Source organism: Ammospiza nelsoni, unplaced genomic scaffold, assembly GCF_027579445.1.
Source record: "Ammospiza nelsoni isolate bAmmNel1 unplaced genomic scaffold, bAmmNel1.pri scaffold_54, whole genome shotgun sequence".
NCBI lineage: Eukaryota > Metazoa > Chordata > Aves > Passeriformes > Passerellidae > Ammospiza > Ammospiza nelsoni.
The window spans coordinates 85940-92052 of record NW_026683192.1 but is presented as its reverse complement, the minus strand read 5'-3'; the positions used below and the strand labels follow the sequence as shown (position 1 = coordinate 92052).

General features: G+C 50.1%; 1 long non-coding RNA gene across 1 annotated transcript; it reads right to left on the bottom strand.

The window, feature by feature from the left end:
* Positions 1-4462: 4462 nt before the first annotated feature.
* Positions 4463-5886, bottom strand: LOC132087203 (uncharacterized). Its single transcript, XR_009420489.1, has 2 exons — positions 5134-5886; positions 4463-5021 (listed from the first exon to the last, which is right to left on the bottom strand). It is a non-coding gene; the product is annotated as an uncharacterized LOC132087203 (long non-coding RNA).
* Positions 5887-6113: the final 227 nt, after the last annotated feature.

Here is a 6113-nt window from a genome sequence, read left to right as displayed (position 1 = left end):
AGCGGCTAGCCAAGCCAAGCAGCAAAAGCCAAAAGCAAAAAGGCCTGGTCAAACACTCCCCCCTCTCTTCCCCGCCCCGCCGCAGCAAGACGGCCGGCGGGGGGGGGGAAGAGAGAAAAGGCACAGCTGCCAGACACAACACACGATATTGGGATAAAGGCTGTCAACCCACGACACCGTGTTTCACACTAATTAACTTATCCCTTCACCATTCACCCCAGTGAAATTCTCCCATCCTCATACAGGTGTCGTCTCCTGTATAGGATCAAAGTCCAGCCACCAGACACTTCTGGCAACATTCCGGGACTCCCGAGCCCCCCAAGGGTAGGTCTCGGTCACTCTGCACATCAGTCCTGAGGTGCTGAGATCCCACATGATCCCAGTATGATCCCAGTATGATCCCAGTCTCCCTCAGTGTGATCGCAGTCTGCCCTGGCATGGGCCCAGCTGGTCCCAGTATGATCCCCATAGTATCCCCGTACAATCCCAGTCACTGAAGGCATTGATCTTTGACATCCCCAAAGGTCCCTTTTGGTCCTGAAACAGACTTGCAGAATCCTGAAACAAAGAACGGCAGAAGAAAAATCACTAATAACTATTAAAAGAAATCCCTTGATATTTATCAAACAATATTGAGAAAATTTCTGGAATGCCTTGGCACTGTCCTTAATTGAATCACTTGGGCTGAGTCTGACTCGTGGCTTTCCAGTACTTTGAGCTGGTAGCTCTGTCCACCTTCCACAGAACGCTGCCCTGGGCCCGGGTAGGGGGATCAAAGCCCCCAAACCCAACTGTGGGCAGGCCAAACAGCCCAGACCTGGCCTGCAGGGCAGGGTCTTTGTTCTCACAGCCCACCGGCACTGTGCTGCCAGTGCCTTGGCAGCAGGAGTGACCAAACGTTTTGTCCCTCTCCCCCCAGAACCACCAGTGCACACTGGCAGCTGGGAAGGAGAAGCTTTCCCAGGGATCCTCATCCTGGATCTGCGGGTCTTCTTTCCCCAGAAAAAGTGAGCGATGCTCGCTGTCCACCCCCCAGCCACCCCACAATTCAAATTTCAGCATTCCCGTTTTCTGCTCCTCAACATTACCCCCATCCCATCTGGGCTTGTGGCCAGAGGCAGCACCTCTGGGAGCCACATCCCCCACGCCGCTGGCGCACGTGAGGGGAGTCAGGCACCCCAAATCCCAGCGAGAAGCCCCTGACCAAACATGAATCAGCCTGTGAAAAATGTTCTGTCCCAGAAAAACATTTGAGTTTGAAAGTTTTCAGTTGGGAGGCACTGGCTGTCAGCAAATGAGCCGCACCTCCCCTGAGGGACAGGCCAGCATCCCCTTCTTCTCTCCCAGCTCCCACTACAGGGGTGTTATACATGAGTAGCTTGACTAGACCAATATTCAAGCAGCAATCAAGTCATTAATGAATATGGTAAAGTATGAGCAATACAGCAATGGGTACAGTGGAGGAAGTTTTCCATCCAACTGCACACCAATAGTTGAGGCTTACAGGTATTTCCAGTGGGTACTCATCAGCTTTCTCAGCAGTTTCTATTCCAAATTTTTACATCAAAATTCCATACCTATTGTGATTTAGTTTTTCTCAGGATGTATCCCAGAAAGGAGTATCTCGAGATGCTGGTGGTTCAGTTTCTGAAAGAAGGAAGAAATCTCCCAGACGGTGAGGTCCAGATTCGAGATGTGGGTCCACCTTTTAATTGCAAGGACTATAAATCTCATAACAGTGATGTCCAGCTTCCCTTGGTTGAAACTATTAATCCTTGAGTTGATGTTCATCTTCCTTTCTCAAGCTGCTTTTCACTGTTTTGTTAAGGTGTGAGATAAGCATGTTTCCTTTTATATATTCAAAAGCTATAGTTTCAAAGATCCTTACTACAAGCAATATTCCAAATTAAACTTCAAAAGGTTATTATTGCCAAACTCCTGAAGGCTTAGCTACAAGCAGAAAGTTCCTGTCAAAAAGCAACATCCTTAACACTTTAATTCAAATGCTCCTAAATCAAATTAACACTTATAAAGGTTAATTAAGAACAAAGGATAGGTTCAAAGGCCTTCTCCCATGGTTTACTTTCCTCAGTAATTATTATAATTCGTCTTTACACCTGTCCCATGGTCGGTTTCCACCCATATTACAATCAGAAATACCACGTTGCCAGTATGTACCTGACACGAAATACAGCTTTGTATTTCACAGGGGGGGCACAGGGATGGCTCCTGTGAGAAGCTGCTGGAAGCTTCCACCGTGTCTGGCACAGCCAATTCCTGCTGGCTTCAAAGATGGACCTGCTGCTGGCAAAGGCTGGGCCAGTTACAAATGGTGGCAATGCCTCTGTGATAACAGATTGAAAAAGAAATCAAAATGGAGATTGTGGCACAGTTTAAACTCCAGTCAGAGGAGAGCAGAGGGAGAACATGTGAGAAGAACAACTCTGCAGACATCAAGGTCAGTGCAGAAGGAGGAGCAGGAGGTGCTCCAGGCCCTGGAGACCCAGGCACCCTGCAGCAGAGCCATGGAGAGAGGGGCCCTGCTCCCAGGCTGGAGCAGCCTGTCCCTGGAGGAATGCACCCCTGGAAGAGTGATCCATGCTGCAGCAGTTTGGGAAGGACTGTTGTCCCTGGCATGGACTCACACTGCAGCAGTTTGCAGAGGGCTGCTGCCCCTGAAATGGACTCACATGGGAGAAGCTCCTGCAGAACTGTCTCCCTTGGGAGGGACCCACGGTGCAGCAGGGGAACCACTCCTCTCCCTGAGCAGGGGCAGAAGCCATGGGTGATGAACTGGCCATAACCCCCATTCCCTGTCTTCCTGCACTGCTGGGGTAGGAGGTAGAGCTGGAAGGAGGGAGGTGAGGGGCTTATTTTATTTCCCCTTTTCCTGCTCTGACCTTGACAGTAATAAATGAATTTCATATCTCTAAGCTAAGCCTGTTTTTCCCAGGACAGTATTTGATGAGCTATCTCGCCCAGTCCTTATCTCATCCCATGAACCCTTTATTAAATTTTCTTTGTCCAGCTGCAGAGGGGAGTGAGTGAGCAGCCCACATGGATGCCTGGCATTTGGCCTGGGTCAACCCACGACACCTTGGTGCCACAGGGTCACAATGGACCCTTGGTTCTATGGGGTCTCATTGGTTCCATCAGGCCCTGCAGGGCCACTTAATTCAACAAGGCCCCAAAGTTTCACAGTGGTCTCCAGGATTCCATGAGGCCCTGCAATGTCAAAATGGACCTTTGGATCCATGGGGGCCCACAGTGTCACAATGGGTGCTTTTCGTCCTACTGCTTCACAATGGCCTCTGGGTTCCATGTGTCCTGCACTGTTCCATGAATCCTTAGTTCCATGGGGTCTTCTATGATCACAATGGTCTCCTTGGTTTCATGGTGCCACAGCTGCCATAATTTCCATGGTATCACAACTGCCCTTGGATCCCAAGAGGCTCCACAGTGTGACAATGGCCCCTTGCTTCCATGACGCCCTGTAGTGTCACAATGGTGTCCATGATTCCATCAGGCCCTGCAGTGTCACCATGGACAATTGGTTCAATGTCACCACGGCCCATTCGTTCCACAGAGCCCCACTGTGTCACTGTGGTCTCTTTGCTTTCAAGGCTCAGAAGTGCCAGAATGACTCTTTGGTTCCATCAGGCCATGAAGTTTCAAAATGGTCTCCATGGTTTCATGAGTACCCCCTGTGTCACAAGAGACTCTTGGTTCCCTGAAGTTCTCCAGTGTCACAATGGGCCCTTGGTTCCATGAGGTTTGGTTGAGTCCCAATTGACTCCTTGGTTCCATGAAGCCCTGCTGTGTCACAATGCCCATGGTTCCATGAGTTTCCATGGGGTCACCACGGTCTCCTTGGATCCCCGGTATCACCATGGTCTCCTTGGTACCATCCAGGCCTTTTAACAAGAGATAGGGAGCCATTTTTTGCCTTAGATGAAAGGCTACAGAACTCATGGTTGTGAGCCTGTGTCACTGATTAGAAACAAAAACCACCTGAATCTGAACAACAAGTATCATCTCAAGTACCTTCAATCCCAGCCTCGACAGAGGTAGAAAACACAAACAGGCATTCCACAGTAAATCAAAAACAGGGACCATATTTTGAATGCAGGCAAAATGCATTCAAGTGCATTCAAATGCACTCGATATCATGGGGAGGTGATGATCCCCTATTCCAAGCGTGAACTTACGAAGGGCTGACTATTGAAGGAACTGCATAGAACCACAATATAAGAAAAGTAGGTGGCACAGGTAATTCTGGGATAGGGAGCCCAGAAAGCAAGAGCAGATGAACCAGTGCAGTCGCCACCAAGAAGATCAGGTTCACCCGCTGTGGGCAGCAACCCCATCAGGCCGTGTCACCATCCGCTGGTACAAGGGGGGTCACGATGGTTCGTTTCAGTGATCTCAGGGTGCAAAGACACACAGCAGGGGACTTTCAGTATTAACCAAAACAAATGCATTTTTTATTGAGTGCCCACAGCATATGCAGCACAAGGATTAAAAAGGAGATAAAGGATATAGAGACAGAGAAAAGGAGGGGGGAATAGCTGCCAACAGAGAGATGAAATCCTCGTGGTCTGGCCAATAGATCCATCTGGTAACGTCAGGGAGAGTCTCAAAGTCTTTGGTTAACTCAGGGCTCTTTTATAATCTACTGCCGGGAGGGGAGCAGGACAGTACATGGAGGGAACAGTGGAGAATAAATCCATTGGGAGCAGGTACAGACAGTCCAGTTCTGAACAGCACAAACCGGTGCCAGCAGTGAGCGGGGCCCGTTGTTTCAGGACTGGCTCCTATGGGAAACCTCCCGCTTCCTATGGCAGACATCCCGCTCCAGTCAGGCCAGCACCCCTGGGTTAGAATTTGAAGGGTCTCAGTCTCAGTCCTTGGGGAGGACTCCAATCTCCGTCCTTGACGGCGGCTGTGAGGCAGATGAGGGATCTTTGGACCGTCTCTTACAGACTGACATCCCAAAACATAAAAATAATTATGCATTTCCCCTTAAAAAAATAAATTACTGAATTAATAAAATATAATTTTTTTCCTATTTATAATTGTATTATTCTACATTTCAATTACCAAATTATAATATTCATATTATAAAGTCCATACCTTTTTATCAATCAAAACATTTATTGGTCATTGGTAACACAATTTCCAACATTACTTCATTGAGCAGTGTGGCTATTGATTTCTCCTTCTTCATGTTAATTAGTCGTATTTTAAATCCTTTTGTCATCTTTTTTATCGTTTTCACAGACAGGGTAAAGAGGCCACTTTGGGGTCCATGGAGACATTTCTGTGGCACATTTGGAGCAGTTCTGGGTCTGGAGAGGGAATTCAGAGAGAACTTGAGGGTCTGGAAGCTACTTGGGGTAGCCGGGTGGGCACTTGGAGGGGCACTCAGGGATTCCGAGGGACAGTTCGGGGTCTGGGGCAGCACTTGGGGGTCCAGGGGAGCCCTTGGAGATCAGGGGGGGGAAATTGGGGCCCTTCGGGGTCCGGGCGGGCCCATGGGAGGCCCTGACGGGGCTCTCTGGGGCGCGGGGGGTGATGGGATAAGTAGGCGCGGGTCTAAAAAGGTTAACGGGGCCGCGAAGAATCATGGGAGTTTGAGGCTCAGCTGCAATAGCTCTCGGTAAAAGCGCGGGGCATGACGGGAGATGAAGTCCTGGCTTCAACAAGGCTCGACGTTCACCGCGGAGCATGTTGGGAGCCGTAGTCCCGGAAGTGGCTCCATGCTTTGTTTGGTGGTCCGGGAAAGCTCTTGGCGCACAGTTCTGCGTCCGAGCCGTGACTTGAGGTCCTCGGGGAATAGTAAATGGTTCGGGAGCACTTGCAGGGAACTCGGGAAGCTGTTACCGGGCTCTTTAGGGCGGGGGCACGGCAGGAGTTTTAGGCGCGTGACGGTTCTGAGGGGCTCTGGGGCCGTGGGGGAGGAGGGGAGATGAATTCCCGGAAGTGGCTGTACCGGACATCTGTGGGGTCAGGAGCACTCAGGGGTCCGGGGAGGCTTTTGGAGGGTCCCAATTGGGCACTGAGGGGGCACTGAGGGATCCTGGAGGGTCTGCGGGAAACTTAAGGGACAAAGG